Source organism: Microcaecilia unicolor, chromosome 5, assembly GCF_901765095.1.
Source record: "Microcaecilia unicolor chromosome 5, aMicUni1.1, whole genome shotgun sequence".
Taxonomy (NCBI): domain Eukaryota; kingdom Metazoa; phylum Chordata; class Amphibia; order Gymnophiona; family Siphonopidae; genus Microcaecilia; species Microcaecilia unicolor.
The window spans coordinates 13,137,820-13,153,595 of NC_044035.1; the positions used below are offsets into that span (position 1 = coordinate 13,137,820).

The window sequence follows — 15,776 nt, forward strand, 5'->3', positions numbered from 1 at the left end:
AGAATGTCTTATAAGTTTGGAGGCTGAATGGACCGGACCTTGCTTTGGGTGTGATACCCCTGATGCAGAAACTTTATGACACATGGTATCATTTCAGATGCTACAGCATTTTTTATTTTAGATTTTGCTCACACCTTTTTCAGTAGTAGCTGAAGATGAGTTACATTCAGGTACTCTGGATGGCTCACAATCTAATTTTGGACCTGAGGCAATGGAGGGTTAAGTGACTTGCCCAAGATCACAAGGAGCAGCAGTGGGATTTGAACCGACCACCTCTGGATTGCAAGACCAGTGCTCTAACCACTAGGCCACTCCTCCACTCCAGTCAGTCAAATCCAAGTGGGTCCCTCCCAGTCCACCTGATCCATTAAGCTTTTAACCAATGTGTTCTAAGAAATGTCATGCAGAAAAAACAAACAGAAAACAATCTAACCAAAGTTGAGACACCAGCCTCAAAACCTTTGCCCCAGAACTACTACTACTACTACTTGACATTTCTAAAGTGCTACTAGGGTTACGCAGCGCTGTACAATTTAACATAGAAGGGCAGTCCCTGCTCAAAGGAGCTTACAATCTAAAGGACAAATGTACAGTCAGTCAAATAGGGGCAGTCTAGATTTCCTGAAAGGTATAAAGGTTAGGTGCCGAAAGCAACATTGAAGAGGTGGGCTTTGAGCAAGGATTTGAAGATGGGTAGGGAGGGGGCTTGGCGTAAGGGCTCAGGAAGTTGATTCCAAGCATAGGGTGAGGCGAGGCAGAATGAGCGGAGCCTGGAGTTGGCAGTGGTGGAGAAGGGTACTGAGAGGAGGGATTTGTCCTGTGAGCAGAGGTTACGGGCGGGAACGTAAGGGGTAATGAGGGGCTGCAGACTGAGTGCATTTGTAGGTAAGAAGGAGAAGCTTGAACTGTATGCGGTATCTGATTGGAAGCCAGTGAAGTGACCTGAGGAGAGGGGTGATATGAGTATATCGGTTCAGGCGGAATATAAGACGTGCAGCAGAGTTCTGAACGCACTGAAGGGGGGATAGATGGCTAAGTGGGAGGCCAGTAAGGAGTAGGTTGCAGTAGTCAAGGCTAGAGGTAATGAGAGCGTGGACGAGAGTACGGGTGGTGTGCTCAGAGAGGAAAGGGCGAATGTTGCTGATGTTAAAGAGAAAGAAGCGACAGGTCTTGGCTATCTGCTGGATATGCGCAGAGAAGGAGAGGGAGGAGTCGAAGATGACTCCGAGGTTGCGGGCAGATGAAACGGGGAGGATGAGGGTGCCATCAACTGAACCCAGAACCCAACGTTATTCAAAGTACTAGATCTTGAAGGATAGGTTAAAATTTTTGTTCCTCTGTATTGTATGAGAATTTTTGAAATGATGTATTTATTCTGGAGGGTGGAGGTACCTTTATTAAATTTCTGCTGCACATTTTTGACTCACTAATTGAAATTGATGATGATAACGGTGGTGAACAACACCTGCTAACATAAGGAACATAGTGATGGTCCATATTTCTCTCTTTATGTATTTTTGTCATTATCTTTATTGGTTGGGCAACATAGGGGTAGTTTGCATGCTTACCATGCCGGGGGGGGGGGGGGGGGGGGGGAGAATCAAAAGGGAAGGAATTCATATTATTAGTGCGGAAAGGGGACCAATTCAGCATAAGCACTAGCGGCTTTTTTGGAGTGGGGGCAGCCCCCCCCCCCCCAAATCTGATGCCTATTAAGCTTTCCTTATCGTCATCTACGAGGTTACAAAGATAGATTTGAGAAGTCCTGGTCCTGGGTTATACAAATACCTCGCAAGTTTCACCTTCATGCTCTACTTGATATATAAATTAAGAGTGTTCTCGGTTCGGATATAAAGCATGTTAGTAATCCAATGGCAAGAGAGGTCTCAAGAGGCAGAAGGTCTCGACACAGAGAGCAGGAGCTCAGAGTGTGACCTGCCCGACTGTATATGGAGCTGTGGTGATCTGGCTGAGAATTACCATAACAGTGAGTACAAGTCATACTGTATGGCTGAGGGAAGCTCCGAGTATATGACTAGAGCAAAGCCCGAGGGTACATGAACATAAATATTACTAATTGCTTGTTGAACCACGGAGGTTTATCCTTGCTATGATCCGGCCCTGTGAGGTAGAAAGCACTAAAAATTGCACACACAAATTTGAGCATTCACCCAATTTACGCGCACAATTTAATTGAATAATGGGCTAATTAGTGCTGATTGATTTTTAACAGGCAATTATTGGCACTAATTGGAATTACTTAAAATGTATATGTATAAATTTATATGTGCGTAAATCCATGCAAATTACAAAAGGGGGCATGAAAATGAGAAGGTCATGGGGTAGCGGGGGCAATAGAATAAGGTGGGATCCGAATGAGCATTTGCACCATGCTTCTATTGATGTAAATGGCCATGCCTAAATGTAGTTATGGTTCCTGGGCGTAAGCACTATTCTAACTTTAAGTATGGTTTATAGAATAATACTGAGCGGGGGTTTTTTGGTACCATGGATAGAATTTATTCCAAAATGTAATGCAATATTTTTTTTAAAAAACCTTTTGCTAGGAATTATTAAAATTGAGTGATTTTTTTTTACATTAAAAACTTATTAACTGTCTAAAAACTCAATTCTACAATGCTGTAACTACTCAATTTATGCTTTGAGTTAACTGCTGTTTTTTTTTTTTATTTTGATCATGGCATGGACGTTCAATCAGTGTGTATTCCCTATGGACCTGATCCTGTGAAACGGCAGTGCTCTGAGATTATGGAGTAGCGTCACCGGTAGCTCCTGAACCCATGGTTTGACCTGGATTGTTCTTGGTGCTTAGGTTCAGCTCTGCCCTGTGACTTTCCTAGCTTGCCAGCCCCTGTTCTGATATGCCTCATTAAGGACAGGATCTGCCGTCTCCATAAACATTCATTAATTTTAATGTGATAATAAAACATGTTTTATTAGGCAAGAGATTTTTGCAGTAAGATTTGTTAAGATTCTTTGGGTGAAAACAGTACATTTATACGCGTTTGTGTGCAACATTCAATCCAAAGCACAGTTCATACTCAGCCAGGAGGAGGTAAAAATGATCTCAACATAGAAAAAAAAACCTTACTCCACATGTGATATGTCTCCTGCTTGAAATATTTGAAGAAAAAAGAAAAAGAGAGAAAGATTAAGAAGAATCTTAAATAAAGCTAAGTTTTTGATAGTTTTACTATGAGGCTTATTTTCGAAAGAGAAAAACGCCCAAATTCCGACCTAAATCGGGAGATGGACGTCTTTCTCTTGTGGGTGCCCAAATCGGTATAATCGAAAGCCGATTTTGGGCGTTTCAAAACTGCACTCCGTCGCAGGAACGCATAAAGTTGACGGGGGCGTGTCGGAGGCGTGGTGAAGGCGGGACTGAGGCGTGGTTATCGGCTGAGCAGAGATGTGCGTGCTCGGCCGATAATGGAAAAAAGAAAGGCGTTTTCAGAGAGAATTTAGGTCACTTTTGTTGGACCCGTTTTTTTCACGAACAGGTCCCAAAAAAGTGCCCTAAATGACCAGATGACCACCGGAGGGAACCGGGGATGACCTCCCCTGACTCCCCCAGTGGTCACTAACCCCTCCCACAAAAAAAAAACGAATGTTAAACACTTTTTTCCCAACTTGTAAGCCAGCCTCAAATGTCATCCCCAGCTCCATGACAGCAGTATGACACAGATGTCAGCTAAATGAGCTGTGATTGGCTGACAGAAACTTGGAGAGACTTAATGGAAAGGGAAGGACGTCTAATCAGTGGTGCACTGGCTAGAGCACTGAGCTTGTAATCAAAAGGTTGCTGGTTCAATTCCCCCTTTTACTATCCTGGTAATTTAGACGTCCCTGACTGCAGTTGCTTGTTTTTTTTTTTTTTCTTCCGATTTTTCCTCTCTGCATGGGTCCCGCACAGCACTAACTAAAGTAAAATTGCTCTCGGGACCTGCATACTACTGTCATGGAGCTAGGTATGATATTTGAGGCTGGCATAGAGGCATCTCAGGGGGACCAGTGCACTACGAATGCTGGCCCCTCCCACGACCAAATGCCTTGGATTTGGTCGTTTTTGAGCTGGGACGCTTCGGTTTCGATTATCGCTAAAAAACAAAAACGCCCAGCTCAAAAAACGCCCTAATCCAATTTATTTTCGAAAAAAATGATGGACGTCCATTTTTTTCGAAAATACAGTTCGGCCCGCCCCTTCACAGACCCGTTCTCGGAGATGGACGTTTTTACAAATGGGCGTTCGTGTTCGATTATGCCCCTCCATATAAGTTTGGACACTTGCATAACTGGATCAATGACGATTACATATGCTTCCCTGGATGAATATCGGGCCAGGACCCGCATAACACTGTTTCATTAAAAAAAACAAAACAAAAAAAACAGCTCCCCCAAGCCCCATCTTGCCTCTTCCCCATGCCAATGTCCCCTCCTTCCCTCCCAAGCCTGCATCAAGAAGACTCCTCCCACAAGACCTCCTGCCACCTAACCACGGAGCTATGCAGGTGCTGTCACTGAATATTGCTGGCACCCGCATAACCTGGGGATCCCCCCCCCTGCGCCGCCACTGACCCGCCTACTTTTTATTTGGGCGGTCTCAGGGGATATTCAGTGGCACTCTCCAGATAAGTGCAGCTAAATATCCCTGGTTAGGTGGCAGGAAGCTGCTTAAGCGGACAGGAGAGCCTCTTACCCGCTCAAATCACTGAATATTAGCCTTGGCACGTTGAGCATTACCACCTGGATAACGCATGAGACTTTACCGCTAAGTCAATGGCTGGCGGTAAAGTCTCAGACCCAAAATGGACGTATGTCAATTTTCACTTTGTGGCACGTCCACTTTCACCCCCCTCCTAAAAAGGCATTTTTTGCAGATGCCCTGAAAGGTGATCCTGCACACAGCCAAAACACAAACCTACACTACCGCAGGCCATTTTTCAGTGCACCTTAGTAAAAGGAAACCTAAGAGCTTTATTCATTTTATCTTTTTCAAAACGCAATTAGGACTAGATTCTATAAACTGCGTCTAAAAAATTGGTGCTGAAAAAAGTAACTATCAGCGCCATTCTATAACTCAAACTTATGTTAGGCGCAGGTTAAAGAATAGCACTTACTGCCAGAACCTGTGACTACATTTAGGTGTGACTATTTACACCGATGAAAACCTGGTGTAAATCCCCTTGCGTAAATTAGGCGTGGATCCCGCTAATTCTATAATGATGCACATAAATTTTAAGAATGCCCCTCCTATGGCCATGCCCCCTTTCAGATCCGTGCACTAGAATTTATGCGCACACCTCTTTATAGAATACGCCTAAAAAGGCGTGCGCATAAATTCTAATTATTGCCAATTGGGAAGCTTGCCAGGTGCCCTTGGCCTGGATTGGCCGCTGTCGTGGACAGGATGCTGGGCTCAATGGACCCTTGGTCTTTTCCCAGTGTGGCATTACTTATGTACTTATGTACTAATTAGTGCTGATAATTGCTTGTTATTGCCCAATTATCGGCACCGATTGGCTCATTAATCGAGTTGCGTGCAAACTGGATGCATGTCCGAATTTGCACATGAAGCTCAACGCGACATAGCTGGAATCCGGGGATCAATGTGGAAAAATGATAAATAATTTTTCCATTCTCAAACCCTGTCCAATAATGTTTGCAGCAAACAAGTCATTCAAGCAAGGTGTAACAAAACACAGAACAGAAGCAATTTGGATTTTTTTTTAAATTTCCCAACCAAATTCAGCTAAAACAGTGACAGCATGAAAACCTGAAGCTTGGCACTCTGCTTTATGCCTATTACTTTCTCTCCCAGTGTCATCCTCAAACGTTTCTTGGCTAGGAAAGTTTCTCATAATCGATAACTACAATTACAAATGATACACTGATAACTTCTGCAAAGAAAGGTCTTCCAGCAGAGGTCAAGGGCATCATTTTTCTCCAGTTTTACCATGTCACTTCCACAACTAACAGCTTTTCTATTTCTTTTCAGTGCATGTTGTATAAACATTTATCCTGTTTTTGTTTCCACAAATACGATGAGTATGGCTGAGAAAATCTGTAAAATAAATGCATTGGGTTGATGCTTTTTTGCCATACCTATGATGGATGTAAGAAAAAAAATATTTTCAATTTATTGCTCCTTATTTTATGGTGATGGTGCATGTAATTAAGAAAAGATGGAATTAGAAAAGGTGCAGAGAAGGGCGATGAAAGTGATAAAGGGGATGAGACGACTTCCCTATGAGGAAAGGGTAAAGCGGCTAGGGCTCTTCAGCTTGGAGAAAAGGCGGCTGAGAGGAGATATTATAGAGGTCTATAAAATAATGAGTGGAGTTGAACGGGTAAATGTGAAGCATCTGTTTACGCTTTCCAAAAATACTAGGACTAGGGGGCATGCGATGAAGCTACAATGTAGTAAATTTAAAACGAATTGGAGAAAATGTTTCTTCACTCAATGTGTAATTAAACTCTGGAATTCATTGCCAGAGAATGTGGTAAAGGCGGTTAGTTTAGCGGAGTTTAAAAAAAGGTTTGGACGGCTTCCTAAAAGAAAAATCCATAGACCATTATTAAAATGACTTGGAGAAAATCCACTGCTTTATTTCTAGGATAAGCAGCATAAAATGTATTGAACTTTTTTGGGATCTTGCCAGGTATTTGTGACCTGGATTGGCCACTGTTGGAAACAGGATGCTGGGCTTGATGGACCTTTGGTCTGTCCCAGTAAGGCAATACTTATGTACTTGGGATTCTGAATGGAATCTTGCGACTCTTTGTGGTTCTACATGGAATGTTGCTACACTTTGAAATTCTGCATGGAATCTTGTTATTCTTTAGAATTCTAGAATCTTGCTACTCTTTGGGTTTCTGCCAGGTAATTGTGACCTGGATTGGCCACTGTTGGAAACAGGATGCTGGGCTTGATGGCTCTTTGGTCTGTCCCAGTATGGCAATACTTATGTCTCTTAAGCAATAACAATTAAACAATATATGACCACTGTCTTTTATGAAAACTGGACCCTAACAAAGGCACCCTTTTACTATGCCAAGATAGGGCTAATGTGCGGGTAGCGAGTGCTAAATTGACACTACCGCCGGGGTAGCGTTGTTTTGAAGTTAGCGCGTGCTGTTTCCTGTGGTAGAAAATAATTTTCTATTTTCTACTACGGGGGCGTTCCCAGCAGTAATCGTCAGCAACACCACATTGCCGCATGCTGTCTGTTTACCATAGCAGTAGCACAGTTAAGGGCTCAGGCAGTAACTAGCTGCCTGCTACTTTTAACATTGGCTCACGGACATTTACTGGCCTTTTCACCCGTCGCCGTAAAAAAATGGAGGAGTTCCCTAGTGATTAGTGCAGCGGACTCTGATCCTGGGGAACTGGGTTCGATTCCCACTGCAGCTCCTTGTGATTCTGGGCAAGTCACTTAACCCTCCATTGCCCTAGGTACTAATAAGTATTTGTATATACTATGTAAACCACTTTGAATGTAATTGCAAAAACCAGAGAAAGCCACTATATCAAGTCCCATTTCCCTTTCCCTAGTTGAGGTTCTGTTGCTACTATTTGAGATTCTACATGGAATGTTACTAGTGGAGGAGTAGCCTAGTGGTTAGTGCAGTGGACTTTGATCCTGATGATCTGGGTTCAATTCCCACTGCAGCTCCCTGTGACTCTGGGCAAGTCACTTAACCCTCCATTGGCCCAGGTACAAATAAGCACCTGTTTATACTATGTAAACCGCTTTGAATGTAGTTACAAAAGCCACAGAAAGGCAGTATATCAAGTCCCATTTCCTTTCCCCTAATTTCACGCATGCAAATTAAGGCAGGCCACTTTTTACCGCAGCTCAGTAAAAGGGCTCCACACAGATTGCCTAATCACTTCCAAAACCAAGACAGAAATACCATTATAATGATTGCTGTAAGTCAAAGTAACACTGGAAAGGCTGAGCTAAGATAGGACTCAGATTCCGTGCTGTTTCCTGACTCACTATTCAGTGTATCCTCATCAATAGTACAATTCCCTCAATAAATTAATGCCTTGTGACCTTGGGCAATTCACTTACCATCAAAGTTTATACCCGAGGCAATGGAAGGTGAAGACCTCAAGGGGCATGAAAATACCTATTAATTCATTTATGTATTTGAGCACATTTGATATACCGTTGGGGCCTACACAAAGGCATAAAAAGACTAGCTTCTATATATCACTCCTACAAATTTGGCGCCAAAATTAAATTCACCTAAGTGCATTGTACAAAGTACACCTTAATTTAGGCGTACTTTATAGAATAAGCCTAAATTTCTATGCAGTTTATAGAATATGGCAAGCGTCGGTCCGCATTGACTAAATTTAGTCGTGGGCAGTTATGCCAAGTATAACCTGGTGTAAATGTCAATGCCCAAATTAGGCGCGGACCGGGTGTATTCTATAACAACACACATAGATTCTAGAAATGCCCATGACCCGCCCATAGCCAGGCCCACTTTTTAACTATGTGATTTCGAATTTACATGCAGCACATTACAGAATACGCTTAGACAGTTCCCCGCATAAATTCTAATTAAAGCCAACTAGTGTCAATAACTGCTTGTTAATTGGCAATTACCAGTACCGATTGGCTTCTTAACCAATTAGGTTATGCGCATTGTTATGGAATACGCTTCGATTTCCGTGTGAAATCTCAGCACAATATATAGAATTTGGGGGGTTAACAAGATAAAAGCAAAAATTCAAAGACAGAAAAGCAGAAAGGAGCAGGAGGGGACAGGGCCGGTCTTAGCAATTGCGGGGCCCTGGGCAGACCAGTTCAGTGGGCCCTGCGCCCACCCCCCAGCCCGCCACCATAAGCGGCAACGGTTTTCATATCCCATCAGCTGCCGAGCCTACAGTCTCCTCCTTGCTGCATCCTGCCCTTGCGGAAGCAGGAAGTGACATCAAAAGGGGGCGGGACACAGCAGCAAGGAGGCTCTGGGCTCAGCAGCTGATAAGAATATGAAAATCGCTGCCGCTCTCTACTGAAATGCGGATGCACATTAAGGTACAGAGCAGGGAGGTGTTCTGAGACAGGAGGGCACATGTGCCAGAGATGTGGGGCCCCTAGGAGAGCGGGGCCCTGTGCGAGTGCGACTGCCCCTGCCTAACACCAGCCCTAGGAAGGGAAATTTAGGAAGAAATTGGGAAAGAGAAGAAAAACAAGTAGGTTTTCAGAGCTTGCTTAAAGTAGGCGAGGGAAGGCTGGTTTCTAATGCGCAGGGAGAAGTATGTGACCGTAACTCCCCCAAAACTACTTCTGAAGAAGGTGTGAGCTAAATCCAAATCCCAACCCCACATGAATACATGGAGAAAAAAGGATTATACCAAGGGATGGTATTGAGCACCATCCACAAGAGTGATTAGCCTAATTACTTAAATGGTGTAAGTAATACCTTCTCAAAATTTGGGTCAGGACTCCAAATGGGGTCACAAAACCTGCCTTTGGGGTCATGCTAGGTGTGCTCTCCATAGGTACATTTCCAGGGGTGAGGAGGGATCACAACATTTTATTTTACTGCAATCATGGGGTCACAGCCACAAGACGATTGGGAAGCATTGGCTTTGATGGACTGTTAGAGTCGACTGTAGCTCAGATATTGATACTCTTATGAAAACTGATGCTCCTTGGATGTCTTGCAAGCAGGCCAGGCCGTAGATAGGCTAAGAGGCTCATTTTCAAAGTACACAGACTGTCACAAAGTTTCATTTCTTACTACGTGCTTTAAAACTGAGCACCTTAACTTCCTAAAAAGCGAAATAACATGTTGTAGCTTTACTTTTGGGGTAAAATGGTTGGGCTAGATTAGGGGTGGAAATGGAGAGGTGTAATAAAGTTGGGAATCCCCCTCCCCATCCCTGGCAGCTCTGAACATTAGTTCCTGGCAACGAACCCCATCAGAGACTGTTTTACACTGATTTGAAGGCCCAGAGAAGCAATTTCTGGGCCAACTTTCCACTTCTCCCTCCCCCCTTCCCCTCATACACACTCACAAAAAGATATTTACATGCATTCCTACTGAATTGCAGAGAATATATGCACAATTGAGAAAGCTGAATTTTTATTTTAGATTTGTACATTTTTCATTTAACTAATCCCTAGAAATTTTTAGCATGTTCAAGAGCAAAATTTCAGCCAGTGGCAGCTTTGTTGTAAATGCTGACCACCACTGCCAAAATTATGCTGGGGCCATATCTGAGTACTGGCATTGCTGGGTATTTGTGGATGGACAGCACTTAACCGGATAAGTGCTGATATTCAGCCCTTAACCGGTTGTTAAACCAGCTATTTATGTGGTCTTTTTTAGCTGGTTAACGTAACCGGTTAATAGATTCTTGGAGTTACCATAGATCGACACCTAACACTTGAGAGTCATGCAAAAAAGACAACCAAAAAGATGTTTCACTCAATGTGGAAATTAAAAAGAGTAAGACCATTCTTCCCAAGGACCGTCTTCCGCAATCTGGTACAATCATTGGTACTCAGTCATCTAGACTATTGTAATGCACTCTACTCCGGCTGTAAAGAGCAAATACTCAAAAAACTCCAGACAGCCCAGAACACTGCAGCTAGACTCATATTCGGAAAATCAAAATATGAAAGTGCTAAACCCCTACGAGAAAAGTTCCATTGGCTCCCACTCAAAGAACGCATCACGTTCAAAATATGTAGCCTAGTTCATAAAATCATTCATGGCGATGCCCCAGCCTACATGTCAGACCTGATAGACTTACCACCCAGGAATGCTAGGAAATCATCTCGAACATTCCTTAATCTTCATTTCCCCAATTGTAAAGGTCTAAAATACAAACTAACGCACGCATCAACTTTTTCCTATTTGAGCACACAATTCTGGAACGCACTGCCGCGCAACCTAAAAACGATCTATGAACTGACCGACTTCCGCAAGCTACTGAAGACCCATCTCTTTGACAGGACATACCACAAAGATCAACACATGTGAACTCTCCCACATGTAACCAAAATTGTTTTATTATGTTCTCTTGCTATATTACCATCATGTTTATAATGTTTTCTTGTTATATTACTATCATGTTTATCATTATCATGTAACCCCAAATCCTTCTGTAATACCAAATGTCTACTCTCTTCTTATTTCCACTATTCATGATGTATTGTAAGCCACATTGAGCCTGCAAAGAGGTGGGAAAATGTGGGATACAAATGCAACAAATAAATAAAATAAATGAATATTGGGACTTATACAGTTAACTGCTGACTCTGTCCTTGGACCGCCCACACAGCAATGCTGACTCCGCCCTTGGACCGCCCACAAAATAATGCTGACTCCGCCCTTGGACCACCTACACAACAGTTGGTTTCAGCTTTAGCGGTTACAAGGGATATTCAGTAGCATTATCCTGGATAAGTGCCACTGAATATTCCCCTCAGGGCCCACTCAGCACCAGTTATCCGGGCAAGAGGCTATCCTACGCGATTAACTGGCTTTGAATACTGACCCCACTGACATCACAGACTTTACAAAATTACTGAAAAAAAAGGAGCTCAAATCATGACCAGAGAACTCTGCTTCCCTGGATGGCTGGCTGGCTGGGTTCATAACAGCATGCTGACGTCAGCTCGCCTCCAGCGTTCCTTTCCCTCTCAGTGTCCCGCCCTCGCATAAAGACAAAATGATGTCAGAGGAGGGCAGGACACTGAGAGGGAAGGCAAGGGAAGGCTGGAAGCGACGCGAGCCCCAGTGGCGTAGCTACGTGGGACCTGAGGGGGCCTGGGCCCCAGTAGATTTCAGTGGGGACCCCCCTCCCGGCGAACCCACCCCCGCCTTCCTTCCGTTTTGCTGGCGGGGGACCCCACTCCCCGCCAGCCGACGTCCTCTCACGTAGAACGCAGCGGCACTGGCAGAGAAAAGTCTTCTTCCTTGCATGCTGACGTCAGTGCCGCTGCGTTTTACGGGAGAGGACGTCGGCTGGCGGGGAGTGGGTTCCCCCGCCAGCAAAACGGAAGGTAGGCGGCGGCGGGTTCGCAGCGGGAGGGGGGTCGGCAGAGACGGGGGCGACAATGGCGGCGGGAGGGGGGCGGCGGCAGGGGGGGCTAAAATGTGCCCCCTCCCCTCGAGCTGTGGACCCCCTCTCCCACGCAAGTCTGGCTACGCCCCTGGCGAGCCCAGCCTGCCGCTGCTGACCTGAGGTCAGACGAATAGCTTAAAGGCAGGGTGGAAGGAAGGACAGAGTCACTGGCCATGGATGGGAGGGGAGAATCGCTGGACACGGAGGGGAGGGCCAAGGAGAGAGGAGAAATCGCTAAGAGGAGAGCCTTCCTAGGGCCCGTTTCATTTTTTATGAAACGGGTTTTGTTGCTTGCATTTAAGAATCTATGTAAAACGGCCATGATAGCAGTTACCTGCCAGTTTTAACACTAGCTTTATATGAGGATTTTCCATCCAGTGTACAACTAATGATGTGTAAATTTCAGGCTGCATTCAAAGTATTTCCTAAGCTAATTGGCTCAAAGTGAAACAGGCAATTAGTAGGAAGAGGATGACCTTCCCACTTTGATCTCCTCTGAGCCTTCAATAGTCCTTCCCCCACTGAGCTGAAGCACTCCATCAGGACCTTCTTCTGCTCAGTTAAGGCAGTGAACCCCTGGATCCACATTCCTCCATCCTCTCAAACTCAAGCCTCATTACAGTAGCTAGGCCCTGGACCCTTTGACTCCCCTTGCAAGTTGTAGTCTACCACTGAAGACCCCTAGATATATATATCCAGTGCATTGTTTCTAGCAAAAAAGGTGCCGGTACTCAAATGCCAGGCCACCCTTCAGGAGTGCAGTGATCACTGAGGGACTCACCCCACAATAGCCAGGCCCCCTGCAACCAGTCACAGAATCTTTGACAAGGCAGAATTGGTGTGTAGGGCCTGAGCTCTTTCATTAAAACTTGGGTTTCATGGGTCAATTGTATTAGACAATGGAAAAGGTGCCGGTACTCAGTACCCCCAAGTACCCCCTCAAAAAAAGCCCTGTATATACCGCCCTAATGCAGATTCCCACCCCCTCCCTCAAAATTCATTTGGGCCTTTGTGGCTGTTGATCCTCCAGACTCCTAGATCAACTCCGACCCCACTCACCATGCTGGAACAACCTCCCAAATATTTATCAGCAGGAGGGCGCCAGTCATCTTTCTGCTGGCAGCACCACCCAAATATCAAGGAACTGCCTCAGGTACAGTTAAGCTCTTTGCAGCAAGTGGCTCACGTTAACATTTTTTAGGAATTAACATGAACAAGCTGAACAGCATAAATTTTTCCACTAATTGGCTCATTTCTGTGCATGTAGAGGCTGACAAGGATTAAGCAGAATTGCTTAACAAACATTTCCGTTTTGTGTTCATAACTGACGAGCCAGGAGCAGTGTGCTTTAAGTAGGTCATTTAATAAAGGTTTTTTTCAATTGCTTTTTTACAGGCTGAAAAGGCAATATGTGTGTATAAGCATACATCCCAACAAGATGGCATAATCTTATACACACACTCCTCCTAATTTTATATAGTACAACAAAAGATAGGTTCGGAAATGGATCTAGGTGTCGTCGTTGATGATACGTTGAAACCTTCTGCTCAGTGTGCTGCTGCGGCTAAGAAAGCAAATAGAATGTTAGGTATTATTAGGAAAGGAATGGAAAGCAAAAATGAGGATGTTATAATGACTGTATTGCTCCATGGTGCGACCGCACCTCGAATATTGTGTTCAATTCTAGTCGCCGCATCTGAAAAAAGATATAATGGAATTAGAAAAGGTGCAGAGAAGGGCGACGAAAATGATAAAGGGTATTGGGCGACTTCCCTATGAGGAAAGGCTAAAGCGGCTAGGGGTCCTCAGCTTGGAGAAAAGGCAACTGAGGGGAGATATGATAGAGGTCTATAAAATAATGAGTGGAGCTAAATGGGTAGATGTGAAGCATCTGTTCACGTTTTCCAAAACTACTAGGACTAGGGGGCATGCGATGAAGCTACAATGTAGTAAATTTAAAATGAATTGGAGAAAACTTTTCTTCATTCAACGTATAATTAAACTCTGGAATTCGTTGCCAGAGAATGTGGTAAAGGCGGTTAGCTTAGCAGAGTTTTAAAAAGGTTTTGACGGCTTCCTAAAGGAAAAGTCCATAGACCGTTATTAAATGGACTTGGGGAAAATCCACTATTTCTGGGATAAGCAGTATAAAATGTTTTGTACATTTTTTGGATCTTGCTGGGTATCTGTGACCTGGATTGGCCACTGTTGGAAACAGGATGCTGGGCTCGATGGACCTTTGGTCTTTCCCAGTATGGCAATACTTATGTACTTATGGAAATGGTGGGTAAGAAGCAAAATAGGGGTAAACAGAAGTCAGACACCTAAGTGTACTTAGATGCTATTTAATAACTTGCCACTTCCGTGTTGCAGCATGTAACTGCAAAGGGTGCGTTATGAACACCCAAAGCCACTACACACCTGCATTTATTAAAAGGCTTAACACCCTTTTAAAAGGATCCCTAATAAATAAATAGTCTGTGCTATTTCCAGGAGCTGTTCTAGATCTGGACAAAAAAAAAAAACTGGAAGCCTAAGACCACGGTATCATTTGACAGACCACCAAAGCTGCTGAAGAGGAGACCAGCAGGCTTATTTTTGAAAGAGAAGGGCGCCCATCTTTCGACACAAATTGGAAGATGGGCGTCCTTCTCACAGTCGCCCAAATCGGCATAATTGAAAGCCAATTTTGGGCGTCCTCAACTGCTTTCCGTCGTGAGGACGACCAAAGTTCAAGGGGGCATGTCGGAGGCATAGCGAAGGCGGGACTGGGGCGTGCCTAATACATGGGCGTCCTCGACCGATAATGGAAAAAAGAAGGGCGTCCCTGACGAATACTTGGATGACTTTACCCGGTCCTCTTTTTCTTATGACCAAGCCACAAATCTGTGCCCTAAATGACCAGATGAGCACCGGAGGGAATCGGGGATGACCTTCCCTTACTCCCCCAGTGGTCACTAACCCCCTCCCACCCCCAAAAGTTTTTAAAAATATTTTTTGCAAGCCTGTATGCTGGCCTCAAATATCATACCCAGCTCCATGACAGCAGTATGCAGGTCCCTGGAGTAGTTTTAGTGGGTGCAGTGAACTTCAGGCAGGCGGACCCAGGCCCCCCCACCTGTTACACTTGTGGTGGTAAATGTGAGCCCTTCAAAACCCACCACAAACCCACTGTAACCACATGTAGGTGCCCCCCACTTCACCCATAAGGGCTATGGTAGTGGTGTACAGTTGTGGGGAGTGGGTTTTGGGGGGCTCAGCACACAAGGTAAGGCAGCTATGCATCTGGGAGCAATTTATGAAGTCCACTGCAGTGCCCCCTAGGGTGGCCTGTTGGTGTCTTGGAATGTCAGAGGGACCAGTGCACTATGAATGCTGGATCCTCCCACGACCAAAGGGGCTTGGATTTGGTCGTTTCTGAGATGGGCGTCCTCGGTTTCCATTATCGCTAAAAATCGGGGATGACCATCTCTAAGGACAACCATCTCTAAGGTCGACCTAAATTTTGCGATTTGGGCGTCCCCGACCGTATTATCGAAACGAAAGATGGACACCCATCTTGTTAGGATAATACCGGTTTCCCCACCCCTTCACCGGGACGTCCTGCGAGGATGTCCTCAGGAAAACCTGGGCGCCCCTTTCGATTATGCCCCTCCACGTG

General features: G+C 44.7%; 1 protein-coding gene across 1 annotated transcript in view; it reads right to left on the minus strand.

Moving 5' to 3' along the window:
- ATRNL1 (attractin like 1) overlaps positions 1-15,776 on the minus strand; it is a 1,590,902-nt gene that overhangs the window by 643,726 nt on the left and 931,400 nt on the right.